Raw genomic sequence first — 8515 nt, forward strand, 5'->3', positions numbered from 1 at the left:
TAGCAGTATAATAGTTATAATAGCATGTTAGCTATTAGCAGTATAATAGTTATAATAGCATGTTAGTTATTAGCAGTATAATAGTTATAATAGCATGTTAGCTATTAGCAGTGTAATAGTTATAATAGCATGTTAGCTATTAGCAGTGTAATAGTTATAATAGCATGTTAGCTATTAGCAGTGTAATAGTTATAATAGCATTTTAGCTATTAGCAGTGTAATAGTTATAATAGCATGTTAGCTATTAGCAGTGTAATAGTTATAATAGCATGTTAGCTATTAGCAGTATAATAGTTATAATAGCATGTTAGCTATTAGCAGTATAATAGTTATAATAGCATGTTAGCTATTAGCAGTGTAATAGTTATAATAGCATGTTAGCTATTAGCAGTGTAATAGTTATAATAGCATGTTAGCTATTAGCAGTATAATAGTTATAATAGCATGTTAGCTATTAGCAGTATAATAGTTATAATAGCATGTTAGCTATTAGCAGTATAATAGTTATAATAGCATGTTAGTTATTAGCAGTATAATAGTTATAATAGCATGTTAGCTATTAGCAGTGTAATAGTTATAATAGCATGTTAGCTATTAGCAGTGTAATAGTTATAATAGCATGTTAGCTATTAGCAGTATAATAGTTATAATAGCATGTTAGCTATTAGCAGTGTAATAGTTATAATAGCATGTTAGCTATTAGCAGTATAATAGTTATAATAGCATGTTAGCTATTAGCAGTATAATAGTTATAATAGCATGTTAGCTATTAGCAGTATAATAGTTATAATAGCATGTTAGCTATTAGCAGTATAATAGTTATAATAGCATGTTAGCTATTAGCAGTATAATAGTTATAATAGCATGTTAGCTATTAGCAGTATAATAGTTATAATAGCATGTTAGCTATTAGCAGTATAATAGTTATAATAGCATGTTAGCTATTAGCAGTATAATAGTTATAATAGCATGTTAGCTATTAGCAGTATAATAGTTATAATAGCATGTTAGCTATTAGCAGTATAATAGTTATAATAGCATGTTAGCTATTAGCAGTATAATAGTTATAATAGCATGTTAGCTATTAGCAGTATAATAGTTATAATAGCATGTTAGCTATTAGCAGTATAATAGTTATAATAGCATGTTAGCTATTAGCAGTATAATAGTTATAATAGCATGTTAGTTATTAGCAGTATAATAGTTATAATAGCATGTTAGCTATTAGCAGTATAATAGTTATAATAGCATGTTAGCTATTAGCAGTATAATAGTTATAATAGCATGTTAGCTATTAGCAGTGTAATAGTTATAATAGCATGTTAGCTATTAGCAGTATAATAGTTATAATAGCATGTTAGCTATTAGCAGTATAATAGTTATAATAGCATGTTAGCTATTAGCAGTATAATAGTTATAATAGCATGTTAGCTATTAGCAGTATAATAGTTATAATAGCATGTTAGCTATTAGCAGTATAATAGTTATAATAGCATGTTAGCTATTAGCAGTATAATAGTTATAATAGCATGTTAGCTATTAGCAGTATAATAGTTATAATAGCATGTTAGCTATTAGCAGTGTAATAGTTATAATAGCATGTTAGCTATTAGCAGTGTAATAGTTATAATAGCATGTTAGCTATTAGCAGTATAATAGTTATAATAGCATGTTAGCTATTAGCAGTGTAATAGTTATAATAGCATGTTAGCTATTAGCAGTGTAATAGTTATAATAGCATGTTAGCTATTAGCAGTATAATAGTTATAATAGCATGTTAGCTATTAGCAGTATAATAGTTATAATAGCATGTTAGTTATTAGCAGTATAATAGTTATAATAGCATGTTAGCTATTAGCAGTATAATAGTTATAATAGCATGTTAGCTATTAGCAGTATAATAGTTATAATAGCATGTTAGCTTTTAGCAGTGTAATAGTTATAATAGCATGTTAGCTATTAGCAGTGTAATAGTTATAATAGCATGTTAGCTATTAGCAGTATAATAGTTATAATAGCATGTTAGCTATTAGCAGTATAATAGTTATAATAGCATGTTAGCTATTAGCAGTATAATAGTTATAATAGCATGTTAGCTATTAGCAGTATAATAGTTATAATAGCATGTTAGCTATTAGCAGTATAATAGTTATAATAGCATGTTAGCTATTAGCAGTATAATAGTTATAATAGCATGTTAGCTATTAGCAGTATAATAGTTATAATAGCATGTTAGCTATTAGCAGTATAATAGTTATAATAGCATGTTAGCTATTAGCAGTATAATAGTTATAATAGCATGTTAGCTATTAGCAGTATAATAGTTATAATAGCATGTTAGCTATTAGCAGTATAATAGTTATAATAGCATGTTAGCTATTAGCAGTATAATAGTTATAATAGCATGTTAGCTATTAGCAGTATAATAGTTATAATAGCATGTTAGCTATTAGCAGTATAATAGTTATAATAGCATGTTAGCTATTAGCAGTATAATAGTTATAATAGCATGTTAGCTATTAGCAGTATAATAGTTATAATAGGAGTTTCCTCCTCATTAAAGCTTACAGACGCTGAGCTGTTAAAACACTGAACAACGGACCAATCACACGCCACGTTAGATCAAAGAACACGGCGTGTGATTGGCTGAGACAAACTATTCACTCACTTTACACACATTTCATCCTGAAGACAGGAATCTTTTCCATGTAGAAGTTTCTCATTATTTCCAGCATTTAGTCTCAGGTTCTTCCTGTAGAACCTGTAGGGCCTGTAGCACCTCTAGGACCTGTAGAACCTGTAGGGCCTGTAGGGCCTGTAGGACCTGTAGGACCTGTAGCACCTGTAGCACCTGTAGCACCTGTAGAACCTGTAGCACCTTAAGGACCTGTAGCACCTGTAGTACCTGTAGTACCTGTAGGACCTGTAGCACCTCTAGGACCTGTAGGACCTGTACCACCTGTAGCACCTGTAGCACCTTAAGGACCTGTAGCACCTGTAGTACCTGTAGTACCTGTAGGACCTGTAGCACCTGTAGCACCTCTAGGACCTGTAGGACCTCTAGGACCTGTAGGACCTGTAGGACCTGTAGAACCTGTACCACCTGTAGAACCTGTAGCACCTTAAGGACCTGTAGCACCTGTAGAACCTGTAGTACCTGTAGTACCTGTAGGACCTGTAGCACCTGTAGCACCTGTAGGACCTGTAGCACCTGTAGGACCTGTAGGACCTGTAGGACCTGTAGGACCTGTAGCACCTGTAGGACCTGTAGGACCTGTAGCACCTGTAGGACCTGTAGCACCTGTAGGACCTGTAGCACCTGTAGGACCTGTAGGACCTGTAGCACCTGTAGCACCTGTAGTACCTGTATAACCTGTAGTGCCTGTAGCGCCTGTAGGACCTGTAGAACCTGTAGGACCTGTAGAACCTGTAGGACCTGTAGCACCTGTAGGACCTGTAGGACCTGTAGGACCTGTAGCACCTGTAGGACCTGTAGGACCTGTAGGGCCTGTAGGACCTGTAGAACCTGTAGGACCTGTAGAACCTGTAGTATCTTTAGTACCTGTAGTAGTAGTAGTAGTAGTAGTAGTAGTAGTATATATATAAAGCTGGGTATGTACTGGTGGTATTACCTGAGGCTCTGAATACTTATATACAATAATAATATAATATGAAAGTACCTGTTCCTGGTCCCATGGTCCCTGCCAGCAGTATTAGCATTAGTAGTATAAGTACTGCCGAGGGCTTTACCTGCTGTACTGCTGGTATTACCTGAGGCTCTGAATACTTCTATATACTATAACAATATGGAAGTACCTGTTCCTGGTCCCATGGTCCCTGCCAGCAGTATTAGCATTAGTAGTATAAGTACTGCCGAGGGCTTTACTTGCTGTACTGCTGGTATTACCTGAGGCTCTGAATACTTCTATATACTATAACAATATGGAAGTACCTGTTCCTGGTCCCATGGTCCCTGCCAGCAGTATTAGCATTAGTAGTATAAGTACTGCCGAGGGCTTTACCTGCTGTACTGCTGGTATTACCTGAGGCTCTGAATACTTCTATATACTATAATACTATGGAAGTACCTGTTCCTGGTCCCATGGTCCCTGCCAGCAGTATTAGCGTGAGCGTCCACAGCAGCGTCCTCCCGACCCGGTTGGACTCCATGACTGAAGGCAGAGAGCTGCTGCTCGCAGGAAGCTGGGGGGGGCAGGGGGGGGCTGGGGGGGGGGGGGCAGGTGAGCAGATGGGCTGTAATCCACTCAGCTAATCTGCGGAGTGTCAGGAGATTACAGGAGTCAAACCAGCGGCTGCTAATGCTTCGGTTACACCTCAACTGAGAGGCTACTCACAGGTTAGCTACCCACAATGCACCTGCAGAGAGGGAGCCGCTTCTGGGCCATACACACAGGTACAATTAGCAACTGGTTGGTTAAACAGACCGGTAGAGTAGGGGTTAACACATGCTAATGCTAGTGCTAGTGATGCTAACGTATGTTAACAACAGTTCGGGGGTCCAGTGGAGTCCAGTTGGGGGGGTCCAGCTGGGTCAAGTTCGGGGGTCCAGTGGAGTCCAACAGGGTCCAGTTGGGTCCAGTTGGGTCCAGTTGGGTCCAGCAGGGTCCAGTGGGGTCCAGTTGGGTCCAGCAGGGTCCAGTTGGGTCCAGTGGAGTCCAACAGGGTCCAGTGGGGTCCAACAGGGTCCAGTTGGGTCCAGTTGGGTCCAGTGGGGTCCAGCTGGGTCAAGTTCGGGGGTCCAGTGGAGTCCAACAGGGTCCAGTTGGGTCCAGCAGGGTCCAGTTGGGTCCAGTGGAGTCCAACAGGGTCCAGTGGGGTCCAGTTGGGTCCAGTTGGGTCCAGTTGGGTCCAGTGGGGTCCAGTTGGGTCCAGCAGGGTCCAGTTGGGTCCAATGGAGTCCAACAGGGTCCAGTGGGGTCCAACAGGGTCCAGTTGGGTCCAATGGAGTCCAACAGGGTCCAGTGGGGTCCAGTTGGGTCCAGTGGAGTCCAACAGGTTCCAGTGGGGTCCAGTTGGGTCCAGTTGGGTCCAGTTGGGTCCAGTGGGGTCCAGTTGGGTCCAGTGGAGTCCAACAGGGTCCAGTGGGGTCCAGTTGGGTCCAGTTGGGTCCAGCAGGGTCCAGTGGGGTCCAGTTGGGTCCAGTGGAGTCCAACAGGGTCCAGTGGGGTCCAGTTGGGTCCAGTGGAGTCCAACAGGGTCCAGTGGGGTTCAGTGGGGTCCAGTGGGGTCCAGTTGGGTCCAGTGGGGCAAAGTCCGGGGGGCCAGTGGGTCCAGTCTTAGTTCAGTGGGTGAAGGTGAGCCAGGTGGTCGTGACGCTGCCTGATCTGAGGATTACCTGAACCTCTCGGAGGTCTCGTTAAGCTCTCAGAGGTCGGAGAAACCAGAGTTTACTGCCACTGTAATCCACAACAAACAACAGGAACACAACAACAAGAGACAACAGGAAGTTACACCACAACAAACAACAGGAACACAACAACAAGAGACAACAGGAAGTTACACCACAACAAACAACAGGAACACAACAACAAGAGACAACAGGAAGTTACACCACAACAAACAACAGGAACACAACAACAAGAGACAACAGGAAGTTACACAACAACAAACAGGAACACAACAACAAGAGACAACAGGAAGTTACACAACAACAAACAACAGGAACACAACAACAAGAGACAACAGGAAGTTACACAACAACAAACAGGAACACAACAACAAGAGACAGCAGGAAGTTACACAACAACAAACAGGAACACAACAACAAGAGACAACAGGAAGTTACACAACAACAAACAACAGGAACACGACAACAAGAGACAACAGGAAGTTACACAACAACAAACAACAGGAACACGACAACAAGAGACAACAGGAAGTTACACAACAACAAACAACAGGAACACAACAACAAGATACAACAGGAAGTTACACCACAACAAACAACAGGAACACAACAACAAGAGACAACAGGAAGTTACACAACAACAAACAACAGGAACACAACAACAAGATACAACAGGAAGTTACACAACAACAAACAACAGGAACACGACAACAAGATACAGCAGGAAGTTACACAACAACAAACAACAGGAACACAACAACAAGATACAACAGGAAGTTACACAACAACAAACAACAGGAGCACAACAACAAGAGACAACAGGAAGTTACACAACAACAAACAACAGGAACACAACAACAAGAGACAACAGGAAGTTACACAACAACAAACAACAGGAACACGACAACAAGAGACAACAGGAAGTTACACAACAACAAACAACAGGAACACAACAACAGGATACAACAGGAAGTTACACCACAACAAACAACAGGAACACAACAACAAGAGACAACAGGAAGTTACACAACAACAAACAGGAACACGACAACAAGATACAACAGGAAGTTACACAACAACAAACAACAGGAACACGACAACAAGATACAGCAGGAAGTTACACAACAACAAACAACAGGAACACAACAACAAGATACAACAGGAAGTTACACAACAACAAACAACAGGAGCACAACAACAAGAGACAACAGGAAGTTACACAACAACAAACAACAGGAACACGACAACAAGAGACAACAGGAAGTTACACAACAACAAACAACAGGAACACGACAACAAGAGACAACAGGAAGTTACACAACAAGAGACAACAGGAAGTTACACAACAACAAACAACAGGAACACGACAACAAGATACAACAGGAAGTTACACAACAACCAGGGGGGTATACTGCGAAGCAGGATTTTCGCTTAGCGGCTAAATTCAGGGAAAACTCCGGCTTTCCGGTCCTCCGAAGCTGGTTCTCTTTTTAGCGGCTAGATCTCCATGGTAACTGATGCTAAGCAGCTAACCTGGTCGGGACCAGGTTAGGTTGCAGGCTAAGAGCTCAACTCAGTGAAAGCACCGCCTGCTGACCAATCAGAGCTCAGTGTGTGGAGTTTAAAGCGATCAAGTCATATTACAGGAGAAAGGAAATACAGAAAAACTGCCGTTGCAGGAAAGACGGCCGGCAAAAATCACCGACTGTGTGAACGTGAACATGAACAGAATATCACCTCCATCTTCAGAGCAATCTGACTGTTATAACATTAGCGTTAAGAAAGCTCTTAAATATCGGCCTCAGCATAAGTAACCGGATCAGAGTACATTAAGTACAGTCCGCGGCATATCACTTCATAATGTATCACATATCTCCTGATCTGAGTCACTGAGCCGTGTCTGGCCGTGCAGCACTCACAGCGTCACAGACTGGATGCAGAAGGATTATTTTAAGCAACACATTAAGTTGACGAAACACTCGAGACAAATGTAATGAAAGTCAGATGGTGTGTTAGACGGGCAGTGATATCATAAACCTGTTAATGTACGCATTCAAACACGTGTTCTGCTCCAGCTGTGTTCACCTTGCAGCTGCAGCTCTGAGGCTTTGATCCTGATCAAGTGTTTAAGTCATGGATGTTTAAAGTTTAACTTCTTCATTTTTGACTAGTATTAAAGTTCACTTTTCATTCAGGAAGTATGACGCTGCGCTGTCAGTGGCTTCTCCATGTTTGTGATTGGTCGAATGCTCCAGATCCCACCCCTCTCATGTGAACGCCTAGCTAGAGAGGACACGGCTGGCTGAGCGATCCACTTGATGACCAGCGTCGTAGGACCGTTTAGCGAGAGCGCGTGTGTTCTGGATTAGGCCAACCGGCTAACTCCAACATATCAGGTTAGGTTGAACCAGGTTCGCAGCATAGGCCCCAGATACAACAGGAAGTTACACAACAACAAACAACAGGAACACAACAACAAGAGACAACAGGACCCAACAACAGGGACTCAGACCATGTTCTCACACTTGGGGGTTCTTTAAGGTACCCGACAGATACTGATCCCTTCTTAAAGAGACAGTACCCTAATAACCTCCTCACTCTGTTGACTCTGTTTTCCTGGAGAGTCGGGGTTTGATTGTAACTCCACTGTAATGAAGCGTCTGGACCGTGACCCCCCGCCGCATCAGCAGACATCTTTTATTGGATCAAGGGATTACAGGTGGAGGCGAGGAGACGTGGGGGGGGCTCCAAGGACCTAATCTGCCGCCGTCTCAGAGCCTTGTGGTCTACTGTAATTTAATATAATGTCATAACTTAAATTCTTCCAAACAGACTGTATTTATTTTACATTTTATTGTATTCTTTTACATTTATCTTCATGTCTTCCCCTCTGAAGCAGATCAGGATCAGTTTCCATCAGACGGGGTTAGTGCAGGGAGTCAGGATGGAGGCTTTAAACTGGTCTAATCTGGACCTCCCGTCGCTGGGATTAGTACGACGGCTGAGGGGAGCCTGAACGCATCGGGGGGGGGGGGTTTAGATAAACAAGAGTAAATAAAAACAACTTGAGGTTACTACGACGAGAAAAAGCCCAAATATCCAGAATCATTTACTCTTATTTTGAAATTCACCACTTTGTTTTTGAAT

This window comes from Pseudochaenichthys georgianus, unplaced genomic scaffold (genome assembly GCF_902827115.2).
Source record: "Pseudochaenichthys georgianus unplaced genomic scaffold, fPseGeo1.2 scaffold_899_arrow_ctg1, whole genome shotgun sequence".
NCBI lineage: Eukaryota > Metazoa > Chordata > Actinopteri > Perciformes > Channichthyidae > Pseudochaenichthys > Pseudochaenichthys georgianus.